The following is a 25221-nucleotide window of genomic DNA, read 5'->3' as shown; positions in this document are numbered from 1 at the left end:
CCTCTGCCTCACGTGGAAAGACTGATTGGGTCCTTGCATGGAGTCGCGGGGGGGGGGGTAAAGGGACTCCCCCCTCGAACTACACCTGTCCCTTTAACTCCCCCCTCGACCTACACCTGTTCCTTTACCCCCCGACCAACACCTGTCCCTTTACCTCCTCCCTCGACCACCACCTGTCCTTTTACCTCTCCCCAGCTAGCTTTCTAATCGGCTCGCCAAATAGCCATCTAACTTTCTAGCGATCTCGCCACCAGCCATCTTCCCATCTTAGCTAATTATCTAAACATATAGCCATTTAGTTAGCGATCTAACTGTCTCGCTGTCTCACTTGCTAGGCAGCTATCTATCCAGCTAGTTCAGACGAGATCTCCCTCTCTCACGAGGCCCACTGAGGATGAGCGAGAGAGTGCCCTCAAAGTGCAGCCTATCTGGCGAGATAGCTATCTTACTATCTATATATCCAGCTACCCATTCTTTCTAGCTGTCTAGCAATGCATGTCGATAGCTATCTAGGTACCTCGCTATCTTGCTATCGAGACAGCTCATACGCTATCTGGCAATCTATACTGCTGGCTAGCAATCCAGTTATCGAGATAGCTGGATTGATAGGTAAAGAGCTAACTCTTTTGGTAGCAACATAACTAGGTCACTAACTTGCCTGATGGCTAGAGAGATAGATAACTAGATAACTAGATTGTGAGCCAACAGCTTTGGCGGCCAGATAGCGGTTTAGCTTGATGGAGCTTTGCAAGATGGCTAGTGAGCTAGGCATCTAGCCAGCTATACCAGTAGATAGCTCACGAGCCAGATCGCAAGAGAGTTTTATAGCGATTTATGAGCTATCTAGCTAGATCGAAATAGGTCTCTCTCGTTTTCCCTTTCACCCCCCCTCCCGAGAGCGAGCGAGCGAGATACCGCACTCCACAAAAAGCTGCCTACGCAACTAGCTAACTATTTTTGCAATGCAGAGATCCAGCTATCACATCTGTCTAGTGTTCAAGCTATCTAGCAATGCAGGTATTTGGCTACCTAGAAAGCTAACACGCTATCTGGCTCTCTTTCCCGCTGGTAATCAATCTATATAACTTGATATCCAGCTTCCTAGCTGTCATGCTAACTAGCTAAACAGCTATCCACCTATGTAGGGAGCCTGCTACCTATCAATTTGACAATTCGTCCAGCTGTCTAGTTATATAGCTAACAGACTAAATAGGTATCTATCTATCTGTCTATCTATCTCCCTATCTAGCTATCCACCCAGCTATATAGCTATTTAGTCTTCTCGGAATTTGCCAAGCGAACTATCTTATTATCTAGTTAGCTATATATTTAGCTAACTACCTAGTTATCTATCCTGCTGGCTAGCAATCCACCTATTAGCTTTCCAGCTATCTAGCTAGCAGTCTAACGCAGTCTAAAGCAGTCTAGCAGTCCAGCTATCTAGCTAGCAGTCTAACATAGTGATTTAATTATAAAGCTGTGGCGGATCGGGCCACTCCTTGGGTCAGCCCCCTCGTTACGTGACGGACAGGGAGAGGGGTTAAAAGCCAGACCAAGGGAAGGCGTAGCTATTCCCTAGGAGAACTACGCTGTGGGCAGGAGCTCACAGCCTAATAAAGAATCTCACAAAACACTGCCTGGCGTCTTGCCTTTCTCTGGCCTCCGCCAGGCCACTACATTGGTGACCTCGACGGACATCACACGTCGTGATGTCAAACAATAATGGACAACCCGGTCCTGCCGCCCTCGCGCAACCCGTTCCTGCCGCCCTCGGTCTTGCCGACCTCGAGGCCGTCGCCCTCAAACTCCCGACCCTGTGGACCGAAGAGCCTGAGGTCTGGTTCCAGCAGGCAGAGGCACAATTTGCTGTGCGAGGGGTAACCGTCGACTTGACGAAGTACTTCTATGTCGTCGGCGCCCTGGACCAGGCGACAGCAAGGCGAGTAAAGCCTTATCTAAATGACCCCCCCGCGGATGACAAATATAAGGGCCTTAAGGAACTCCTTATCAGGAGGTTCGGCCTCAGCGACGCCGAGAGGGCAACTCGCGTTATGAGCCAGGAGGGGCTCGGGGACCGACGGCCGTCGGCCCTTCTGGAGGACATGCTCGCCCTTATGGGCAACCACCCGCCCTGTTTCTTATTTAAGCAGGCCTACCTGCGGCAGCTCCCGGTCGACCTCCGTTCTCAGCTCGCTGAGGATCCCTTCACCGACACGCAGCGGCTGGGCGAGCGCGCTGACCAAATCTGGATGTCCCGTCGGGAGGACCTGGAAGCCCAAGCCGTCTTTTCCGCGGCGTCGGAAGGCCAACAGCAAGCTGGGGCCGCCGTCGACCCCGTTTCAGGGCGACCCCCGCGGCGAAATCCGGCCGCCATCGGGCACCCCGGTGCCGGCACGTCCTTCTCGCACGGCCCGCCGACAATTCAGCCAGACGCCACCAGAGGTCGCTGGTGGTCGGCTCAAGCAGCACCACCTCCAATACCGCTGGAAACCACCGGAGGTCGCTGGTGGACATCCCAGTCTGCACCACCACCGGACACCAGCAAAAGTGGCTGGTGCTATTATCACCGTCGTTGGGGACCAAACGCAAAGCAATGTCGCCTACCCTGTGCCTTTCCGGGAAACGCAAGGGCCGGCCGTCAGTGATCCCTTCGGCGGCCGGCCAGATCCATCGTGTGTTCGCCCGGGATCGCCGCACCGGGGGTCGGTTCCTCGTCGACACTGGAGCAGAGGTGAGCGTCCTACCTCCTTCCACCGCCGATATCAATACGGGCAAAAGCGGCCCCCTCCTCACTGCGGCGAACGGTAGCCCCATCAACACTTACGGGGTCTGCCAGCTCGCCCTTAACTTCGGCGACAGCTGGTTCACGTGGCGGTTCATCATCGCCGATGTTTCCCAGCCGCTGCTGGGCGCCGACTTCCTGCGGGCGCATTCCATGCTCGTGGATGTCAGGCGGCAGCGCCTGGTGCACTCCAGCACGATGAGGCCGGTCTCCCCCAACGTTGGACACCTGTCGTCCGTGGATGCGACGTACGCGCGCATCCTGGCGGACTTCCCGGACATTGTGGAAACCCACTTCTCCTCCTCCGCTCCCAAGCACGGGGTGCAACATCACATCCCCACCACCGGCCCACCCGTGCACGCCCGAGCGCGGCGTCTCGCTCCAGACAAGCTCCGTCTAGCTCGAGAGGAGTTTCGTCAAATGGAGTCAATGGGCATCGTGCGCCCCTCCGATAGCCCGTGGGCGTCACCACTCCACTTGGTCCCCAAGGCGGACGGGGGTTGGCGACCGTGCGGGGACTATCGGCGCTTAAATGACGCGACCGTTCCCGACAGGTACCCGGTTCCGCACATCCAGGACTTTAATGCCCACCTGGCCGGAGCTTCCGTGTTCTCCAAGGTGGATCTTGTGCGTGGATATAATCAAATCCCGGTCCACCCCGATGACATCCCCAAGACTGCCATCATCACCCCGTTCGGCCTATTCGAGTTCCTACGGATGCCGTTCGGGTTGAAGAACGCCGCACAGGCCTTCCAACGGCTTATGGACTGTGTGTGCCGTGGCCTGGAATTCGTCTTTGTGTATTTGGACGACGTACTCGTGGCCAGCCGCTCGAAGCAGGAGCACTGCACCCACCTCCGCCAGCTGTGTAAACGCCTCAGCGAGTACGGTTTGTCCATCAACACTTCCAAGTGCCGTTTTGGGGTGACGTCCATCGATTTCCTCGGCCATCGGGTGACCCCACAAGGGGTGGTACCTCTTCCGGACAGGGTCGAAGCTGTCCGCCGTTTCCCCCGACCGACCACTGTCAAGGGCCTGCAGGAATTCGTTGGGATGGTCTCGTTCTATCACCGTTTCCTGCCGTCGGTGGCCAGAACTATGCGCCCACTCTTCCACCTCATGGCTGGTCGCCGCAAGGAGCTCGAGTGGGACGACGAAGCAGGAGCGGCCTTTGAGCAGGCTAAGGAGGCCCTAGCCAGGGCCACGATGCTCGTCCATCCTAAGGAGGATGCCCCAACCGCCCTGACCATGGACGCTTCTGAGGTGGCGGTTGGTGCGGTGCTAGAGCAGCACATCGACGGGTGTTGGCGGCCACTCGCCTTCTTTAGCAGGCACCTCAGCGGAGCCCAACGGCATTACAGCGCGTTCGACCGGGAGCTCCTCGCCCTCTACCTCGCGGTACGCCACTTTCGGTACTTCCTAGAGGGGAGACCCTTCACCGCGTTCACCGACCATAAGCCACTCACCTTTGCGTTCGCAAAGGTTTCCGATCCGTGGTCTGCGCGGCAACAGAGACAATTGGCTTATGTGTCGGAATACACCACCTCGATTCGGTTCGTGGAAGGAAAAAACAACAGGGTGGCCGACGCCCTGTCTAGACCCGCGATCCACGCCGTCCTACAAATGGCCGGGGGGATCGACTATTCCGCCCTAGCAGCCGCACAGCTGGGGGACGAGGAGATGGCCGCCTATCGTACAGCCGTGTCCGGCCTGCAGCTGGAGGACATTGTCTGTGGCCCCGGGGATACAACACTGTTGTGCGACACCTCCACTGGCCTGCCTCGGCCCATCGTCCCTGTCGTCTGGCGTCGCAGGGTATTCGAGGTGCTCCACGGGCTGTCTCACCCCTCCATTCGGGCGACGGTGGCCCTTGTATCCTCCCGTTTCATGTGGCACGGGCTGCGTAAGCAGGTCGCACACTGGGCACGCACCTGCATCCCGTGCCAAACTTCAAAAATCCAGCGACACGTGCGTGCGCCTCTGCAAGAGTTTTGTGTCCCTCGGCAGCGCTTCGACCACATTCATGTGGACATCGTGGGGCCCCTGCCGCCGTCCCGGGGCATGACCCACCTCTTCACGGTGGTAGATCGCTTCACGCGGTGGCCGGAGGCCATTCCGCTGGCAGACACCTCGACGGCCACCTGCGCGCGGGCCTTGGCGGCGCACTGGATCGCCCGGTTCGGGGTGCCACTGGACATTACATCCGACCGGGGGCCACAGTTCACTTCGGAACTGTGGTCGGCCATGGCACCTGTGCCCACGTCACGTCATGGGACATTCCAGCCACACGTCCCTGCCGCTCTGGAGGACTGCCAGTTTGTATTCCTGCGCAGGGACGCACACCGATCACTTCTCCAGCGGCCGTACGAGGGCCCCTTCCGGGTCCTGCAACACGGCTCGGCCACATTCGTTCTGGACATGGGGGGCCGCAGAGAGACTGTTTCGGTCGCACGGCTGAAGCCGGCACACGTGGACATTGATCGGCCGGTGCTGGTTGCGCAGCCCCGCCCGCGCGGTCGCCCCCCATCCAAGCTACCCCCTACGGTCTCTGTTTCGACCCCTCCACCTGTTTGTCAGCCGCCGGTCCCTGCGCCGGTCATGGTGCGCACCCGGGCTGGTCGCCTCGTGCGCCCTCCTGTCCGTTTTGTACCTCCGGTTCTTGGGGGGGGTCCTGTGGCGGATCGGGCCACTCCTTGGGTCAGCCCCCTCGTTACGTGACGGACAGGGAGAGGGGTTAAAAGCCAGACCAAGGGAAGGCGTAGCTATTCCCTAGGAGAACTACGCTGTGGGCAGGAGCTCACAGCCTAATAAAGAATCTCACAAAACACTGCCTGGCGTCTTGCCTTTCTCTGGCCTCCGCCAGGCCACTACAAAGCTATCTATCCAATTATCTCTGTAGCAATGAATCAAGCTATTTATTTCTTCAACTGGATATCTAGCTCTCTACCTACCTCCTATTGCTACCTAGCTATCTAGCCATTTAGCCATGTAGTCGTCTATCTATCTAGCTAGCTGCTAAGCTATGTAGCTATCTAGCCAGCTGGCCATCAAGCCTACTAGCCATCTACTCATCAAGCCATCTCGCCATCTGACCACCCAGCCATCTGGCTTTATTCAGTTCACCATCTACCCAGCGAGCCAGCTTCCCATCTGACCAATTTCCCGAGTAGCCAGCTAGCCTTCCAACCGTCTAGCCAGAAAGCAATTTAGCCATCTAGTCATCCAGGCATCTAGATATATAGCCGGCATGAGCGATCTCTCTGTCATTTCAGCTTGCAAGGTAGCTATCTACAAACCTAGATATGACTAGATCTCCCTCTGTGGGCCTCGCGAGAGAGGGAGCGCACCACACAGAGAGCTGCCTATATCTCTAGCTAGCGATCTTGCAATCTAGTTATTCAGCTATCTACACATCCAGCTATCTAGCTTTCGAGTTATGCAATGCGGGTAGCTAGCTACCCAGGTAGCAAACTATGTTGCTATTTGTCCATCCTATTGGCTAGAAATCTAGCTCACTGGTTATCCAGCCATCTAGTTATCAGGCCAGCCAGCTACTACTGAATTCCAGTGAAGACAAGCCCAATCGTTACAAACTCCAGTAGTGGTCTCACCAGGGCCCGATACAACTGCAGAAGGGCCTCTTTACTCCTATACTCAAATCCTCTCGTTATGAAGGCCAACATGCCATTTGCATTAGTGCGTTTTTCTGCTCGCTCTCATATTATAGACAATAGACAATAGGTGCAGGTGTAGGCCATTCGGCCATTCCAGCCAGCACCACCACTCAATGTGATCATGGCTGATCAATCGCAATGAGTACCCCGTTCCTGCCTTCTCCCCATAACCCCTGACTCCGCTATCCTCCGCTATTGCAGCTTTCCATAATTAACTAGGGCAGACCTCAACATCCAGACATATGGTCACACCCAGTGTCGTCAGTCTGTTCCCCACTCCCTCTGTGTGGAATCTTTCTCCTCACTTCCCATTTGTTCCGTCAGGACCTTCATCCTGTTCTCCCGAACAGATAGACGGAACATCTCATTCCGACCCTCAGCCATACGCTATGCTACGCAGCACATCCCATGTTCTTTCCTGACAATCTCAGTGAACCATTTACCTATTTTATAATAATTCAGCTCCTTGTGCTCTACCTCAATGGGAGTAGGGCCGAAACGTCGAATTAGACCTGTTGCTTTCACAGACCTACTTGACCAGATGAGTTCCTCCAAGATTCAAGATTCCAGGTTTAGTATATTCATTCCCTTTTGATACGAAACTTTTTTCTGGGTCGGTGGAAGATATTTGTTTTATCCTCCTCCATCACCTGCTGATCACTGTCCTTTGCCACAGTCTAAATTACAGCGCGGAAACAGGCCCTTCGGCCCATCGAGTCCGCTCTAACCAGCGATCCCCGCATATTAACTCAATCCTACATGCACTTGGCTCATACCAACCCAATTAACCTACAAACCTGTAGGTCTTTGGAGTGTGGAAGGCAACCAACAATCTCGGAGAAATCTCACGGGGAACGTACGAACTGCGAACAGACAGCACCGTAGTCGGAATGGAACCCGGGTCTTCAGTTGCAAGCGTTGTAAGGCAGCAACTCTACTTATGCGCCCATAGTTAGTATGTTTGCAACTGACACCAAACCAATATTTACAGATGGCGGCGAATACGTTGAAAGGCGCACGATTTCAAAACCGGGCCAGATGGTTCGTTCGGACCGACCGCTCACCGAGAATTGATCTTCGTGAAAGATGCCATCTGGCTTGATTGATGAAAATGTTGCCAGCACTCGAGGGCCTGGGCTACATGGCTTCGTTAGACAGGTTTGGACTTTATGCCTAGGAGCACAGGGGCCTGAGAGGTGACCTCTACAGGCGAGAAGGGTAAGAGAGGAATGAATGGAGTGAATGCACAGTCTATTTAACAGAGTAGGAAAATCAAGCACAATAGGGCATGGGTTTAAGGTGAGAGGTGTTAAAGTTTAATATAAACGTGAGGGGCAACTATTTCATTCAGAGGATTGAAGAAATGTGAAACGACCTGCCCAGAAACATGCTGAGGCACAAACAATGTGAAGGACATTTGGACGGGTACACGGTTTGGAAAGGTTTTCGGGGATATGGGCAAACCGAATTAGATCAGATGGTCCATTTTAATCGACACGTCCATGTTGTGCGGCACGGCCTGTTTCCGCGCTATATGTCTCCATGCTTTATGATCTCTGTCATCGGGATGTATTGGACAGAACCATCGGGTGGCGGGTGAATACGCATTGATGAAACAGTGTTTCCCTGTTCAAAGCGGGTTATCCAACAGTAGAGATGCATTGTTCGGCTCGTAAACAGTGGTGGTCATCAGAGCCAATGCAGTCGCCAGGCATCCGCTTGCTAGAAAATTGATCCCCCAGTCTGATTTGGAATCCTCTTATGCCTGATTGACTTGCGGAGATGACACTTGTCCTTCGTGTTCCGTTCAGGGTCTTCTTGCTTCAAAGCCTCAGATCAGGACATTAACCAAGTGTGAATCTCCCTTTTCATCCAAGGCTTCTGATTAGGACGAGACCTAAATGTCTCTATTGTAAAACAGCCGTCACGTGCATTTCCTGATGAAACCGAACACATCCATCGACAGACCGCGGACCGCTGGTCTCAAGGTGTCCGGACGCGCGATATCGTTCCGTGAGAAATCCTCGCATATTTCCCGATTTTATGTTTCCTAAGTTTTTGCATCAGATTGTCATTATTCCGGCTCCCGCTCCGGGGGAAACACTGTGCTATTTGTGCGTCTCCTTTCATCAATCGGCAACGGTGCCTCACCAGTTGCATCCCGAGCAGGTGGTCGGGATTCGATTCCGATCACCGCAACATTCCCAATGCACGGGAAATCTGCCTTCAGAGAGCACAGATACTTAATTCCGATAGCAATTCATGCATAGACTCATAGAGTCATAGAATGATACAGAGTGGAAACCGGCCATTCGGCCCAACGTGCCCACACCGGCCAACATTTTCCAGCTACACCAGTCCCACCTGGCCGCGTTTGGCCCATATGCCTCCAAACCTGTCCGATCCATGTACTTGTCTAACTGCTTCTAACATGTTTGGACAGTCCCTGCCTCAACGACCTCCTCTGGCAGCATGTTCCATACATCCACCATTGCGGGAAAACGTTACCCATCAGGTTCCTACTAATCTTTTCCACATTCACCTTGAACCTATAAATGATGCAGGAAGGTCTTCTGGAGTAAAATGGATCCCACAGGCAATTATTATTCACTGTGAGGTCGTCTTTGCATCGGGGATGGAATTTCCATTCATGACCCGTTGCCCTGTAAACGGAAGTGCATCTTCCTGATCCCTTTATTGAAGATTCCCACCCCAGACGAGGACAGATCCCAACATGCCCAGATAATATTTAACACCAAGTGACGCCACTCTGTTCACCATCCGCTCTCTGTCTATTCCATTCAGTGGAACCTCTCTCTTCACTCCCCATCTGTTCCGTCATGAGCTTCATCCAGTCCTCCCGTACAGGCAGACGGAACATCTTCACTCTGATCCCCAGCCATGCACTACGCTACACAAGAACATTCACATGTTGCCACTGATCGGCCCCATCATTTACTTTCCTACTTTCTATTCATTGATGCCTTCTGCTCCATCTCATGGCCCCGAATCTTCAACTTACGTCAGCTGCTTCTACGGATGCTGCATGACCCGCTCAGTTATGTCTCTTTATTCTAGATTACAGCGTCTGTATTCACCTTTGAAATGAAAGATTTATATTGTTTGATGACGGAGATTTGTTTCGTCGTCCATTAACTGATCATTATTGACGTTTGCCACAGTCTTTGTATGCAGCCCGGACTTCGATTGAGTTGATTTCCTGATAATTCGCCTTCATATTACGACTCAATCTTCCGTAACGCATATCCAATCGGAACGATTACTGTGCCTTCGCTCTGTGAAACTGCAAATAGCTTAACTTCATCGATCAGCCATGATCGCATTGAATGGAGGTGCTGGCTCGAAGGGCAGAATGGCCTACTCCTGCACCTATTGTCTATTGTCTATTGTCTATCGACCGAGGGCAGACCTAATGGAGGCACCCGGTCTCCTCAGACCACTGCTGTGTTGCTCTTTTCGTTGGTGCTTCGATATTAAATCTTTCTGAATGCCAGCAGGAGCACCACCAATAGATGTTCGGATGACAAACGAGAGCGACAAATGGAACGGCAGGCACACTTACTGGTCGTGTAGGCCAGAGTGCTTAAGCCCTGCCGAGGGGGATGGGCTGGGGGAGAGAGAGATGTTGATTTTAGTTACCTGTGCATTCCTGACGCTAGATTGGTTGAGTTCATCGCAAATGATGGACAATAGGGTTTGGTTCATAAAGAGAGTTCATGACCGAGTATAATTCATCCGCTGCCACCTTGGTGTTGGCTTTGTGTGGTATGTGGACCGCCGACACGATGGTTGCGGTGAATTGCCCCGGTCGATTAAATGGACTGCACATAGTGAACGGGTATTAGAGACATAGAAACATAGATAAATAGGTGCAGGAGGTGGCCATTTGGCCCTTCGAGCCAGCACCGCCATTCATTGTGATCATGGCTGATCATCCACAATCTGTAAGCCGTGCCTGCATTCTCCCCGTATCCCTTGATTCCACTAGCCCCGATCTCTGTCCAACTCACTTTTAAATGCATCCAGTGAATTGGCCTCCACTACCTTCTGTGGCAGAGAAATCCACAAAGTCACAACTATCTGGGTGGGTTTTTTTGCACCTCCGTTTTAAATGGCCTCCCCTTTATTCTTAGACAGTGGCCCCTGGTTCTTTCCTTTTCCAGAATCTGACACCATTGAGATAATAATTTCCCTATTTGTTTTCGCCGCCAAAGTGGATAACCCCACATTTCTCTACGACATACTGCATCTGCCTTGCATCTGCTCACTCACTCAACCTGTCCAAGTCACCCTGCAACCTCCTAACATCCTCTTCACAGTTCACACCTCCACCCAGCTTTGTGCCATCTGCAAACTTGCCAGTGTTACTTCTAATTCCATCATCCAAATCATTAATATATATGGTAAATAGTTGCGTTCCCTGCATCGAGCCTTGCGGCACTCCATTCGCCAGTGCCTGCCATTCTGAAAGGGGCTGGAGAACCTAGGGTGATGGAGGAACTGAAGGAAATCCACATTAGGCAGGAAATGGTTTTGGGTAGACTGATGGGACTGAAGGCTGATAAATCCCCAGGGCCTGATGGTCTGCATCCCAGAGTACTTAAGGAGGTGGCTCTAGAAATAGTGGAAGCATTGGAGATCATTTTTCAATGTTCTATAGATTCAGGATCAGTTCCTGTGGATTGGAGGATAGCAAATGTTATCCCACTTTTTAAGAAAGGAGGGAGAGAGAAAACGGGTAATTATAGACCAGTTAGTCTGACATCAGTGGTGGGGAAAATGCTGGAGTCAATTATAAAAGACGAAATTGCTGAGCATTTGGATAGCAGTAACGGGATCGTTCCGAGTCAGCATGGATTTACGAAGGGGAAATCATGCTTGACAAATCTACTGGAATTTTTTGAGGATGTAACTAGGAAAATTGACAAGGGAGAGTCAGTGGATGTGGTGTACCTCGACTTTCAGAAAGCCTTCGACAAGGTCCCACATAGGAGATTAGTGGGCAAAATTAGGGCACATGGTATTGGGGGTAGGGTACTGACATGGATAGAAAATTGGTTAACAGACAGAAAGCAAAGAGTGGGGATAAATGGGTCCCTTTCGGAATGGCAGGTAGTGACCAGTGGGGTACCACAAGGTTCGGTGCTGGGACCCCAGCTATTTACGATATACATTAATGACTTAGACGGAGGGATTAAAAGTACCATTAGCAAATTTGCAGATGATACTAAGTTGGGGGGTAGTGTGAATTGTGAGGAAGATGCAATAAGGCTGCAGGGTGACCTGGACAGGTTGTGTGAGTGGGCGGATACATGGCAGATGCAGTTTAATGTAGATAAGTGTGAGGTTATTCACTTTGGAAGTAAGAATAGAAAGGCAGATTATTATCTGAATGGTGTCAAGTTAGGAGGAGGGGGAGTTCAACGAGATCTGGGTGTCCTAGTGCATCAGTCAATGAAAGGAAGCATGCAGGTTCAGCAGGCAGTGAAGAAAGCCAATGGAATGTTGGCCTTCGTAACAAGAGGAGTTGAGTATAGGAGCAAAGAGGTCCTTCTACAGTTGTACCGGGCCCTGGTGAGACCGCACCTGGAGTACTGTGTGCAGTTTTGGTCTCCAAATTTGAGGAAGGATATTCTTGCTATGGAGGGCGTGCAGCGTAGGTTCACTAGATTAATTCCCGGAATGGCGGGACTGTCGTATGTTGAAAGGCTGGAGCGATTGGGCTTGTATACACTGGAATTTAGAAGGATGAGGGGGGATCTTATTGAAACATATAAGATAATTAGGGGATTGGACACATTAGAGGCAGATAACATGTTCCCAATGTTGGGGGAGTCCAGAACAAGGGGCCACAGTTTGAGAATAAGGGGTAGGCCATTTAGAACGGAGATGAGGAAGAACTTTTTCAGTCAGAGGGTGGTGAAGGTGTGGAATTCTCTGCCTCAGAAGGCAGTGGAGGCCAGTTCGTTGGATGCTTTCAAGAGAGAGCTGGATAGAGCTCTTAAGGATAGCGGAGTGAGGGGGTATGGGGAGAAGGCAGGAACGGGGTACTGATTGATAGTGATCAGCCATGATCGCATTGAATGGCGGTGCTGGCTCGAAGGGCTGAATGGCCTACTCCTGCACCTATTGTCTATTGTCTATTGTCTATTGACCCGTTTATTCCTACTCTTTGCTTCCTGTCTGCAAACCAATTATCTATCCATGTCAATACCCTACCCCCAATATCATTTGCTCTAATCCTGCTCACCAATCTCCGTGTGGGAACTTACCAAAGCCTTCCTGAACGTCTAGATACACTACATTCACTGGCTGTCCATCCATTTTATTTGTCACATCCCCCCAAAAAATCAGAAGATAGTCAAGCAGGATTTCCCCATCATAAATCCACGCTGACTTGGACCAATCCTTTTACTGCTATCCAAATGCGCCGTTATTACCTCTTTAATAATTGACTCCTCCATCTTCCTCAACACCGATGGTCTATAATTCCCCGTTTTCTCTCTCGCTACTTTCTTGAAAAATGGATTAACATTCGCTCCCCTCCAATCCACAGGAACTCATCCTGAGTCTATTAGACATTGGAAAATGATCATCCATGCGTCCACGATTTCTAGAGCCATCTCCTTGAGTACTCTGGGATGCAGACCATCAGGCGCTGGGGATTTATCAGCCTTCAGTCCCACTGAACTAAGCTAACTGAACTATTTCGTGGCATAGTCAGCTTGTTCCATAAGGTTTTCCGTCGTGCTTGTTGACTCTATAACTATAAATAGAGTGGGATTGTGTGACTGGAAGACAGCCGGGGATGAGTCGCGAATTGGCCTCTTTTTGCTTTTCCGCGGCTGGGCATAATTTAGAAATCAATCGCACTTGCTTGAAAATAACATTTTATATCAAAGATTCAATTTGCCAACTGTTGCAGCTGTGCGAAGTTCTATTTTTAGTTCCTCAGACACTGAAGCGCTGACTCTCATTTTAGTTCCATCCCGGGTGAACAATTCCTCGGCGTTGCCCAACTTCCAGCTTTTGGATAATGGGGACATCCGGTGTACAGAACGAGAACTGATACCCAGTAGTCAATCAATTGATCATTTGGGGACAATTCCTCGCAGTGGGTAGTTTCCGCATTTCCTTTTCTAAATTTGGTGCGGCTGATCGTCACTATTGCTGCTCTGGAATCTGGGGAAGATACATGCTGTTGTACGACTGCTTTGTTCAGTTATTGATCACAGCACACCAGCTGCCTGCTGAGCAGTCGGCCAGGGTTTGATTACCGGTCACCGCAGTTTGCCCAAACCATGGGCAATCCGCCTCTCTGGAGCAGCGGAGATTTCGTTCAGATCGCAATCAGCACACGTTCATAAAAAGCAAGAATTTTTAATTGAGTTAAGTGGGTTCCATGGCCAATTATCACTCAATGTGAGCTGATCCTTGGATCCAGGATGGAATTCTCAACCGTCAGGTTTTCCCGGTAAACTCATGAAAGCATAGAAAAATAGGTGCAGGAGGAAGCCACTTTTTCCATAGAGCCAGCACCGCCATTTATTGTGATCATGGCTGACCATCCACAATCAGTAACCCGTGCCTGCCTTCTCCCCATATAGCTTGATTCCACTATCCCCTCGAGCTCTATCCAAAACTCTTTTAAATTCATCCACTGAATTGGCTTCCACTGCCTTCTGTCGCAGAGAATTCCACAAATTCACATCTCTCTGGCTGAAATGTTTTTTTTTCTCACCTCAGTTTTAAATGGCTTTCCCTTTATTCTTAGACTGTGGACCCTGTTTCTGGACTCCCCCAATATTTGGGAACATTTTTCCTGTATCTGGCTTGTCCAGTCCATTCATAATGTTATACGTTTCTATAAGATTCCCTCTCATCCTTCTAAATTCCAGTGAAAACAAGCCCAGTCTTCAATCTTTGCTCATACGACATTCCCGCCATCCCGGGGATTAACCTCCGGAACCTACGCTGCACTGCCTCAATAACAAGGGTGTCCTTCCTCAAATTAGGAGAGCAAATCTGCACACAATACTCTAGATGTGGTCTAACCAGGGCCCTATACAACTGCAGAAGGACCGCTTTGCTCCTACAGTTATTGCAGCTTTCTAAAATTAACTAGGGCAGACCACAACATCCAGACAATATGTTCACACCCAGTGTCGTCAGTCTGTCCCCCACCCTCCCTCTGTCTATTTCTCTCTGTGGAATCTTTCTCCTCACTTCCCATTTGTTCCATCAGGACCTTCATCATGTCCTCCCGAACAGACAGACGGAATATCTCATTCCGCCCTCAGCCATACGCTATGCTACACAGCACATCCCATGTCCCCCCGCCTGTCCCCATTATAGCTTTACCTATTTTATAATAATTCAGCTCCCTGAGCTCGACCTCATTGGGAATCGCCCCGCAACGTCGAATGAGACCTGTTGCTTCACAGACCCGCTTGACCAGCTGAGTTCCTCCAGCGTTCTGTTGCAGGATTCCAGATTCTGTATCTCTATTCCATTTTGATACGAAACTTTTTTTTCTGTGTTGGTGGAAGATATTTGTTTTCCTCTTCCATCACCTGCTGATCACTGGCCTTTGCCACAGTCTAAATTTGGTTTAGAGATACAGCGCGTAAACAGACCATCCTTAGAACCGATCACAAATCTTCTCACTTGTTTTTTTGTGCATTCTATCGACGGTACTGGGATTATACACTCAACTGCTCAAATTAATGGTTTGATCAATTTTGGGGCACCGCATTAAATAGTAATTCAGGGGAAGGTCCTTATATATGGTAATTACGGGAGAGCACCGGTAAATGGTCAATTAGGGGACGGCACCAGAAATGGGGATTTGCGGATGCGTCGTTATTGAAGTATGGCGGGTGGATAAACAACAAATATGAAATTAGCGGAGGGAAACTGTAAGTGTGGAAATAGGGGAGTGCTCCCGCAAATGGGAAAATCAGGAGAAGGCAAACCTACGTAGAATTAGGGGAGGGTCCTATCTGTTTCCGTAAATGTTCCTACTTCTCTCTGTGAGTATTCTCTATCTTTCTATGTTTTCCCGTCTCTGTCTGCTGGTTTTCCTACCTCTATGTGTGCTCCTGATGGTCGCCATGAAAGAGCTTCCACGGTGTGTGAGAAGATACACACAGGATCATACGCCCATCCACCCTTGTAAATAAACAATACAATGACCAAATTGGAGCCAGTAACGTTACTCAGCATTGACCTGTTCCACTGTGTCCCTTCAGTGCATTCTACGTGTTCCCACGTCCAGGCTCGCCCCATCCATCCTGTAGGGATTGTTCCCTGTCGCCATGTCCCTCGGCCACATTTCAGGGAAATCTGAGCACCGAGCTGTGCTTCTGCTCCCTGCCAACAAACAACAATTGAAGCAGGAGGATCCGATGCAGAGAATTGGAAAAAGCTGGTCAACGGACGCGGATGACATCTTATGCGACTGCTTTAAGTCAGCAGTCACGGATTCTGTAGCTAACCTGAATGAGTGCGCCTCTGCCGTGACTAACTTCATCAACAAGTCAGTGGAAGACTGTGCCGCTGAAGTCAATCCGAGTGCTCCCCAATCGGAAACCATGGATGTACATTCACAGGTCCGATGCACACAAGTCAAACGAACCCAAGCGGTCCAAGGAGCCACGCTGTGGTCTCCGCAAAGCTATCAAGAATGCCAAGAGGCAATACCGGTTCAAACTTGCATCCCAGTACAATCTCTGGGTCACACACGGAGAATGTGGCACGGTCTGATTAAGATAACTGGATGCAAAGAATGTTCAGCAACATCATTGGTGATGTGCAAGCCAAACAGATGAACTGAATACTTTCTATGCCCGCTTCGAGCTGAAGGACAACAGGGCGGTGACACCTGGCCCTTCAAACTACATTGTACCTCTCCCCAGGGTGGCTGTTGCTGATGTTAGAGCGGCCTTCCTGTGGGTAAACCTACGAAAAGCAACAGGTCCAAACGGAGTTCCTGGCCGTGTCTTTAGAAGCTGCGTGGAACAGCTAATACGTGTATTCGCGTACATCTTTATCCTCTCCCTACTCCGCGCTCAGGTACACAGCTGCATCGAGAAGACCACTATCATTTTGGTGCCGAAGAAACGCAAGACCTCAAGTTTAAACGATTACCGAACAGTGGCATTGGCATTCGCCATCATGAAATGCTTTGGGAGGCTTGTTATGGAACGCATTAAATCCAGTCTACCCAGAGGCCTTGGCCCACTGCAGTTCGCCTACCGCCACAACAAGTCCACGGACGATGACATCGCCCTCGCCCTACACATCCCCAGATCACCTGGTACCTACCTAAGATTCCTATTTCGAGACTAAGGTTCTGCCTTAAATTGCACTGTATCATCCAAGCTTATCATCAAACTCGCGGGACTATTCTGCATTTTGTCTCTTGCTCTTTGCTCTCTCTGATGCATTTGAGTTTGAGCTGTGCAGTATATCTGATCTGAGTGAAGAGCACGTAAAGATAAGCGTTTCACTGTTCCTCGATACATGTGACATTTATAAACCGTCCCTAACCTAACAATTTGACATCAAACAACCGTCATCAGAGCGGGAATGTTCGTACAATGAAGGAGACAAAGATAGTAGATGTGACAAAGATGGTGTTGATATGCAAGAGAAAGCGATGAATAGTCGATAAGCACAAAAAATGCTGGACAAAGCGAAGAGAAGATGAGGAACGGGGATAGGAGGCAGAATACAGTTAAGTGCTGAAACTGAATTGTGGACCATAGTAATTGCCGGGATATCTGAAATACAAAAGTACAGCAAAATAAACGCAGAAGACTGAGATGACACCCGTGGATTAACGAAAACGTATCGATTATCCGTAGTGAGTGACCTCACAAAATAACTGATATTCCAAAACAAATGCATAATTCGCACAACTCAAACGCACCTGTGTTGGACTGGAAATTACATTGCCATCGCACCTGAACATTGCTGCAAAATTAGTTCAAGCCGGACAATAGAAATGGGAATAGCCGATAATGCTTACTTATTGCTCAAATCGATTTGGTGGCTATTTTCCAAATGTTGTGGCTATATAAACGAGCTATCTTCAACATATGTCAACTAACATTTCTGAAAGCTGGATCTTTATACCCATCATCAACTGAGTGTAAAGGTCTTCCGTTCCAGTTCCTTGTAAATCTTGCCTCTCTTAGCTTAACCCTCTGACCTCTGTTATTTGATTCCCCATTCTGGATAAATGACATAGTGTATCCATACTATTTATTCCTCTCACGATTCATACACCTTTCTAAGATTACCCCAGGCTCCTGCCATCCAAGGAGTATAGAAAGTAACTCTGCCCAGAGCTCGGGCCATACAAAGAATTGTGAGCGAAGCCTTGCTTTAACTAACGACGGTGATACCACAAATGGAAAAAAACTACATAGACGGAACCGAGAGCCACGAGTCACACGACAGAGAAACAGCCCAGCAACTATCTTAGTCTATGATTTCCAATTAATAAGTCCCATTTACCAGCACATGCTCCATAGACTATACTGATTGGTCGTTATCTCATTTTAATATCCCGATACGAATCTCCAATTCGGTGCATAGATTGAAGTCATGATTTATCCCTCGAAAAAAGGGGCCTTCGAAGGACCGACAGTTGACCAGATCGTCTACCTTGCCGCCTTCACAATAGTACGGTCCCTACTCCATGGCGAATAGTTGTCTATGGAACAGATGCGCCACCATACTGCGAATTATGTTCTGCATTCCGTATCTTCCCTTTGCTTTATCTATTGTTATTGAGTTTGAACTGATAATATCTGTATGGCGTATTTAATCTCTTTGGATCGCGTGTAAAGCAACGTTATTCGTGCGCCTCGATACACGTGGTAATAATAAACCTGGCCCTGAAACCTGAATCTCAATGCACCTTTCAACTTATGTTTTGTACCTTTGCAAACCAAGGAGGCCTCATAGTTAATAGAAGCATTGTATCATTAATCCTTTTACCAATGCACATCGGCATGACCCCAATTTTACATCGGGGGTCAATGAACGATTTGGGTTCTTACAGATCTCCAATTCTCCAATTGTAAAGACGCAGCTCAAAGTAGAACGGTGGACCGGAATTATGCAAGGTGGCTTGAGAAAATGAAATAATAAAACTACATTCAGAAAGATATTCTGTATCGTGAACTATATTCTTCATTCTGTATTTCCCCTCCACCCGATCTATTGCACTTGGCTTTACACTGATTATTTGTGTGTGTGGAATATTTGAACTGAGTGAATAGCATGCAAAATAAAGCTTTCCACTGCACCTCGTTACATGTGATAATAATAGACCCAACCTGACCAGATGACCAGAGATAAAGAACAACTCTGGTCAGACCGGGAAAGTCCGTACTGCGATGCTCACTGACATTGTCTACGAGACACATAAATGGACTGTTGGACACAGCGCAAAGAGAAGGTGAAGCCTGGGGACGGGTTTAAGAAAACAAAAGAAATGCTGATACTGGGTTGCGGGCCATCTTAATTCCCCCGCATCTGAAATACAAGAGGAAGTCGGATATACTCAGAAGACAGAAGACATCCACGGAGAGAAGGAATATATGTTATTTCAGAAGTTAATGATCTCAATAAAACTCCGACATTGACGAAAAACATGCAGTACGGTATCAATTTTCAAAAGAAAAGCACGCCATCAACGGTGCTGCTCGCCGGCGCACTTGAATCTTGTTGCAGAATTAGTTCCTGCTCAACATTTATTGCTCAACAGTTACCTAGTTATTTCTTGCTACTGTCTAATTGGCGTCTGCATTTCCAATCGCTCTAGCTGTAGAACACTTCCCAACGAACTCCTCCGACTACGTGTCCCATGTACCCACCACCGTTGAAGTGTAAATTCCTCCCTTCCATTTCCTGTGAATCTCGCCACTCTGACGTGGAGTGGCGCCTGATGCGGCACACAAACGAAAACAAAAAGACAATTGTCATGTCTCTTGTTAACCTTGGAAAAGTACAGCAACAAGCGTATTGTCACGTTGCATAGCTGCTTGGATTGGGAACAACTGCCAAGACCGCGAGAAATTGCAGAGGGTTGTAAATATCACAGAGACCAAACCACTCATATTATCCATCTACACTCCACGCTGCATAACATTATCCAAACACCCAACATAATCAAAGACTTGGCCAATCCCGCTCAGTTCTTCTTTCCCCTACTCCAATCCGGCAAATGGTGGAGATGATTGAAAGCGCGCATCACCAAACTTAGGAATAATTTCATTCTCTGCTCTATTTGGCTTATGAACGTTCCCTCCATAGGCTAGGGTACTATTAAATTCCCTCTACCCCATTATGGACATGGAACTTAGAAAATAGCGAAAGTTAGTCACCTATTTATCTCTTACTACTTTCGAGATGGCAGTTATATTTCCAAACGTTGTGACCTTACAAATGCCAGTTTCGAATCAACATATCTCAACGAACTCCTCTGATAGCTCGTTCTGTGCACAGCTCGTTCTGCGCACAGGAGTAGGGAGAGGATAAAGATGTCTGAGTATAAAGTCTTCCCATCAGGTTCCTTGTAAATCTTCCCTTCCCACCATAAACCTATGATCTCTGTTTTTTGATTCCCCTTGCTGGGAGAGGATAAAGATGGGCGGCACGGACTTGGAGGCCCGAAAAGGCCTGTTTCCTGCTGTATATATATGATGATGATATGATATGATGTACGCGAATACACGTATTAGCTGTTCCGCGCAGCTTCTAAAGACACGGCCAGGAACTCCGTCTGGACCTGTTGCTTTTCGTGGGTTTACCCACAGGAAGGCCGCTCTAACATCAGCAACAGCCACCCTGGGGAGAGATACAATGTAGTTTGAAGAGCCAGGAGTCACCGCCCTGTTGTCCTTCAGCTCGAAGCGGGCATAGAAAGTATTCAGTTCATCTGTTTGGCTTGCACATCACCAATGATGTTGCTGAACATTCTTTGCATCCAGTTATCTTAATCAGACCGTGCCACATTCTCCGTGTGTGACCCAGAGATTGTACTGGGATGCAAGTTTGAACCGGTATTGCCTCTTGGCATCCTTGATAGCATTGCGGAGACCACAGCGTGGCTCCTTAGACCGCTTGGGATCGTTTGACTTGTGTGCATCGGACCTGTGAACATACATCCATGGTTTCCGATTGGGGAGCACTCGGATTGACTTCAGCGGCACAATCTTCCACTCACTTGTTGATGAAGTCAGTCACGGCAGAGGCGCACTCATTCAGGTTAGCTGCAAAATCCCTGACTGCTGACTTAAAGCAGTCGCGTAAGATATCATCCGCGTCCGTTGACCAGCTTTTTACAACTCTCTGCTTCGGATCCTCCTGCTTCAATTGTTGTTGCTTGTTGGCAGGGAGCAGAAGCACAGCTCGGTTTTTTCAGATTTCCCTGAAATGTGGCCGAGGGACAGAGCGACAGGAAACAATCCCTACAGGATGGACGAGGCGAGCCTGGACGTGGGAACACATAAAATGCACTGAAGGGACATAGTGGAACAGGTCAATGCTGAGTAATGTTACTGGCTCCAGTTTGGTCATTGTATTCTTATTTACAAGGATGGATGGGCGTATGTTCCTGTGTGTATCTTCTCACACGCCGTGGGAGTTATTTGATGGAGTCCATCAGGAGCACACATAGAGGTAGGAACACCAGCAGACAGAGACGGGGAATACACAGAGACATAGAGACATGAATACTCACAGAGAGAGGTAGGAACATTCACGGAAACAGGCAGGACCCTCCCCTAATTCTACGTAGGTTTGCCTTCTCCTGACTTCCCATTTGCAGGAGCACTCCCCTATTTCCACATTTACAGTTTCCCTCCGCTAATTTCATATTTGTTGTTTATCCACCCGCTATACTTCAATAACGGTGCACCCGCAAATCCCCATTTGTGGTGCCCTCCCCTAATTGACCATTTACCGGTGCTCTCCCGTAATTACCATATATAAGAACCTTCCCCTCAATGACTATTTAATGTGATGCCCCAAAATTGACCGAGCCCTTAATTTGAGTAGTTGAGTGTATAATCACAGTACCGTGAATAAAATGCACAAAAAAACAAGTGAGAAGATTTGTGATCGGTTCTAAGGATGGTCTGTTTCCGCGCTGTATCTCTAAACCAAGTTTAGAATGTGGCAAAGGCCAGTGATCAGCAGGTGATGGAAGAGGAAAACAAATATCTTCCACCAACACAGAAAAATAAGTTTTGTATCAAAAGAGAATAGAGATACAGAATCTGGAATCCTGCAACAGAACGCTGGAGGAACTCAGCTGGTCAAGCAGGTCTGTGAAAGCAACAGGTCTCATTCGACGTTGCGGCCCGATTCCCAGTGAGGTCGAGCACAGGGTGCTGAATTATTGTAAAGTAGGTAAAGTTATCATGGAGACAGGCAGGGGGAACATGGAATGTGCTGTGGTGCATAGCGTATGATTGAGGGTCGGAATGAGATGTTATGTCTGTCTGTTCGGGAGGACAGGATGAAGGTTCTGACGGCACAAATGGGAAGTGAGGAGAAAGATTCCACTGAGAGAAATAGACAGGGGAGGGTGGGGGACATCCTGACGACATTGGGTGTGAACATATCGTCTGGATGTTGAGGTCTGCCCTAGTTAATTGTGGAAAGCTGCAATATGAGACCAGAATGATGCAGTAATGCTAGTAGCATGTTGACCTTCATAACGAGAGCATTTAAATATAGGAGCAAAGCGGTCTTTCTGCAGTTGTATAGGGCCCTGGTGAGACCACATCTGGAGTATTGTGTGCAGTATTGGTCTCCTAATTTGTGGAAGGTCCTCCTTGTTATTGAGGTAGTGCAGCGTAGGTTCACGAGATTAATCCCCGCGATGGCGGGACTGTCATATGAGCAAAGATTGAAAAGACTGGGCTTGTTGTCACTGGAATTTAGAAGGACGAGAGGGGATCTTATAGAAAGCCAGATGCAGGAAAAAATGTTCCCAAATGTTGGGGGAGTCCAGAACCAGGGGCCACGGTCTAAGAATAAAGGGAAAGCCATTTAAAACTGAGGTGAGAAAAAAACATGTCATCCAGAGAGATGTGAATTTGTGGAATTCTCTGCGACAGAAGGCAGTGGAGGCCAATTCAATGGATGAACTTAAAATAATGTTCGATAGAGCTGCATGGGCTAGTGGAATCAAGGGATATGGGGAGAATGCAGGCACTAATTGTGGATGGTCAGCCATGATCACAATGAATGGCGGTGCTGGCTCAAAGGGCCAAATGGCTTCCCCCTGCACCTATTTTTCAATGCTTTCATGGGTTTACCGGGAAAAGCTGACGGTTGAGAATTCAATCCCGGATCCAGGGACCAGCTCACAGAGAGTGATAATTGGCCATGGAACCCATTTAACTGAATTAAAAATTCTTGCTTTTTATTAATGTGTGCTGATTGCGATCTGAACGAAATCTCCGCTGCTCCAGAGAGGCGGATTGCCAATGGTTTGGGCAAACTGCGGTGACCGGTAATCAAACCCTAGCCGACTGCTTAGCAGGCAGCTGGTGTGCTGTGATCAATAACTGAAGAAAGCAGAAGCACAACAGCATGTGTTATCCCAAGATTCCAGAGCAGCAGTAGTGACGATCAGAGGCACCAAATTTAGAAAAGGGAATGCGGAAACTACCCACTGCGAGATATTATCCCCAAATGATCAATTGATTGGTTTTTATCCGCTCGGGTAGCAGTTCTCGTTCTGTCCACGGGATGTCCCCATAACCCAAAAGCTCGAAGTTGCGCAACGTCCAGGAATTGTTCACCCGGGATGGAACTAAAATGAGAGTCAGCGCTTCAGTGTCTGAGGAACTAAAAATAGAACTTCGCACAGCTCGCAAAGTTGACAAATTGAATTTTTGATATAAAATGTTATTTTCAAGCAAGTGCGGTTGGTTTCGAAATAATGCCCAACCGCGGAAAAGCAATCAGAGGCCAATTCGCGACTCATCTTCGGCTGTCTTCCAGTCACACAATCCCACTCTATTTATAGTAATAGTCAACCAGCACGACAGAAAAACTTATGGAACAAGATGACTATGCCACGAAATAGTTCAGTTCGCTTAGTTCAGTGGGACTGAAGGCTGATAAATCCCCAGCTCCTGATGGTCTGCATCCCAGAGTACTCAACGTGGTGGCTCTAGAAATCGTGGACGCATGGGTGATCATTTTCCAATGTTCAATAGACTCAGGATGAGTTCCTGTGGATTGGAGGGGAGCGAATGTTAACACATTTTTCAAGAAAGGAGCGAGAGAGAAAACGGGGAATTATAGACCAGTTAGCCTGACATCGGTGTTGGGGAAGATGGTGGAGTCAATTATTAAAGAGGTAATAACAGCGCGAAGGCACAGTAATCAGTCCGATTGGATAAGCGTTGCGGAAAATTGAGTCATAATATGAAGACGAATTATCAGGAAATCAACTCAATTGAAGTCCGGGCTGCATACAAAGACTGTGGCAAACCTCAATAATGAGCAGTTAATGGACGAACGTCATCAAACAATATAAAACTTTCATGTCAAAGGAGAATACAGATGCTGTAATCTTGAATAAAGAGACATAACTCAGCGGGTCATGCAGCATCCGTAAAAGCAGCTGACGTAAGTTGAAGATTCGGGGCCATGAGACGGAGCACAACGCATCAATGATTAGAAAGTTGGAAAGTAAATGGGGCCGATCAATGGCAACATGTGAATGTTCCTGTGTAGCGTAGTGCATGGCTGGGGATCAGAGTGAAGATGTTCCGTCTGCCTGTACGGGAGGACTGGATGAAGCTCATGACGGAACAGATGGCGAGTGAAGAGAGAGGTTCCAGTGAATGGAATAGACAGAGAGCGGGTGGTGAACAGAGTGGCGTCACTTGGTGTTTAATGTTATCTGGGCATGTTGGGATCTGTCCTCGTCTGGGGTGGGAATCTGCAATAAAGGGATCAGGAAGATGCACTTCCGTTTACAGGGCAACGGGTCAGGAATGGAAATTCCATCCCCGATGCAAAGACGACCTCACAGTGAATAATAATTGCCTATGGGATCCATTTTACTCCAGAACACCTTTCTGCATCATTTATAGGTTCAAGGTGAATGTGGAAAAGATTAGTAGGAACCCGATGGGTAACTTTTTCACGCAAAGGATGGTGGATGTATGGAACCAGCTGCCAGAGGATGTCGTTGAGGCAGGGACTGACCAAACATGTAAGAAGCAGTTGGACAAGTACATGGATCGGACAGGATTGGAGGAATATGGGCCAATCGCGGCCAGGTGGGACTCGTGTAGCTGGAACATGTTGCCCGGTGTGGGCAAGTTGGGCCGAATGGCCTGTTTCCACTCGGTATCATTCTATGACTATGAGTCTATGCATGAATTGCTATCGGAATTAAGTATCTGTGCTCTCTGAAGGCAGATTTCCCGTGCATTGGGAATGTTGCGGTAATCGGAATCGAACCCCGGCCACCTGCTCGGGATGCAACTGGTGAGGCACCGTTGCCGATTGATGAAAGGAGACACACAATAGCATAGTGTTTCCCCCGGAGCGAGAGCCGGAATTATGACAATCTGATGCAAAAACTCAGGAAACATAAAATCGGGAAATATGCGAGGATTTCTCACGGAATGATATCGCGCGGCCGGACGCCGTGAGACCAGGGGTCCGCGGTCTGTCGAGGGATGTGTTCGGTTT

The sequence above is a fragment of the Rhinoraja longicauda genome, unplaced genomic scaffold, assembly GCF_053455715.1.
Source record: "Rhinoraja longicauda isolate Sanriku21f unplaced genomic scaffold, sRhiLon1.1 Scf000070, whole genome shotgun sequence".
NCBI lineage: Eukaryota > Metazoa > Chordata > Chondrichthyes > Rajiformes > Arhynchobatidae > Rhinoraja > Rhinoraja longicauda.
This window is presented reverse-complemented; position numbering follows the sequence as displayed.